This window comes from Mesocricetus auratus, unplaced genomic scaffold, assembly GCF_017639785.1.
Source record: "Mesocricetus auratus isolate SY011 unplaced genomic scaffold, BCM_Maur_2.0 Super-Scaffold_100023, whole genome shotgun sequence".
NCBI classification, from domain to species: domain Eukaryota; kingdom Metazoa; phylum Chordata; class Mammalia; order Rodentia; family Cricetidae; genus Mesocricetus; species Mesocricetus auratus.
Genome location: NW_024429204.1, coordinates 14,612,020 through 14,613,759, shown reverse-complemented (window position 1 = coordinate 14,613,759; position 1,740 = coordinate 14,612,020). Strand labels below are relative to the sequence as shown.

The 1,740-nt window shown below is 45.1% G+C and overlaps 1 long non-coding RNA gene across 1 annotated transcript in view; it reads right to left on the bottom strand.

Annotated features, from left to right (window-relative positions):
• Positions 1 to 215: 215 nt before the first annotated feature.
• The window catches only part of LOC121133673, an 8,590-nt gene continuing 7,065 nt past the window's right edge, over positions 216 to 1,740 (bottom strand). The window contains exon 4 of the long non-coding RNA XR_005870629.1: positions 216 to 350. This is a non-coding gene — a long non-coding RNA (uncharacterized LOC121133673). The remainder of the gene's footprint in view (positions 351 to 1,740) is intronic.

The following is a 1,740-nucleotide window of genomic DNA, read 5'->3' as shown; positions in this document are numbered from 1 at the left end:
AGTAAATTTGTGACTACCTGAATAAATTTCACTTCTGGTAACATTTTATGGGGAAATGACAAACTACCCTGAAATGAAATTCAGTTTGACGTCATGGTAGATAACACATAGGAGACATAAACCGTTGTGAGGGTCGTTATTTTTTTAAGATTTATTCATTTATTATGAATACAACATCCTGCCTCCATGTATGTCTGCACATACCAGAAGAGGGCGCCAGATCTCATTACAGATGGTTGTGAGCCACCATGTGGTTGCTGGGAATTGAACTCAAGACCTCTGGAAGAGCAGTCAGTGCTCTTAACCTCTGAGCCATCTCTCCAGCCCGTCAGGGTCGTTATTATGGATACCTGTGATAAAGAGAAAGGAGACGGGGAGTCAGAGGTTCAGTTTGTGAGTTCGCAAAGCGACCAAGAATAAACGACCTTATGCTCAATACCAAGTCATAAAATGATGCCACAGGGACAGATTCCTCTTCCGATGGCAAGAGTCTTAGACATTTTATAGAGATTTAATCCTAGAAGTAAGGATGCTGGCAACTGAAAAGCTTTCCAAAGTAGCCAGAGAGGATGACTCTCTCTCTCTCTCTTTCTCTCTCTCTCTGGTCTCTAGAAAGGCCGCCTCTCTTCCTTTTATCTGGCCTCCTACAAATGTCCACTACAAATGTCCACCACATGCCAAAGTCCTTGGACAATAGTGTTTCAGCAGCACACAGAACATAGAAACCCTTTTATGGGGGCTGGAGAGATGGCTCAGAGGTTAAGAGCACTGACTTCTTCCAGAGGTCCTGAGTTCAATTCCTGGCAACTACATGGTGGCTCACAACCACCTTGAATGACATCTGGTGCCCTCTGCTGGCATGCAGGCAGAAGAGTGTATACACAATGAATAAATAAAATATTAAAAAAAGAAAGAAAGAAACCCTTTTATGTGTAGGAGCTCACGGACCATAAATTCGCAGTAAGAATATGACTGTGGGGCAGCAGCATAATTTAATGAGCATCCATCTGAGGCGCATTACAGAATGTTGGATGACGAGGTCAACTCTGCAAAATGTAAAGGAAACTGCCAGTGTTACAAGGGCTGAATTTAGGACTTCTTAGCTGGGACCTTTAGGTCCTATAAGGAGCCTAAGCCCCCACCTCCTCCACTCCAATACAGTAGTGTCCTTTTTGGCTTCTTGTACCAATGAGCAGATGGTAATTCGCAGACCACAACTGCTTCATAGCTGTCTCTCAGACTCCCTGACCATCCCACGGCCTCTGGAATAACGGGCTCAGTGTTGGACATCATTCTTAGCTAAATGAAAGTGCAAGACCCACAAGCAGGGCTCTCTAAAGCCTGCTCTGTCTTTTTCTGAGAGTAAGTTGTGTACATTGATGGCTTAGAAGCTGTACCTCCCCCAGATCTCCTGCTTGAGGCCTTTTTTTTTTTTTTTTTTTTTTTTTTACGAGACAGGGTTTCTCTGTATTGTTTTGGAGGCTATCGGTCCAGCCCGGCCTCGAACTCACAGAGATCCGCCTGCCTCTGCCTCCCGAGTGCTGGGATTAAAGGCGTGCGCCACCACGGCCCGGCTGCTTGAGGCCTTTTTGAGGCAGATCTCTGTGAGTTCGAGGCCAGCCTGCTAAACAGGGCGCGAGTTCCAGGACAGGCTCCAAAGCTATAGAGAAACCCTGCCTTGAAAAAGACAAAAAAAAAAATCCTGCTTGTTTATTAGTCTGAAGCATAAACAAATCAATG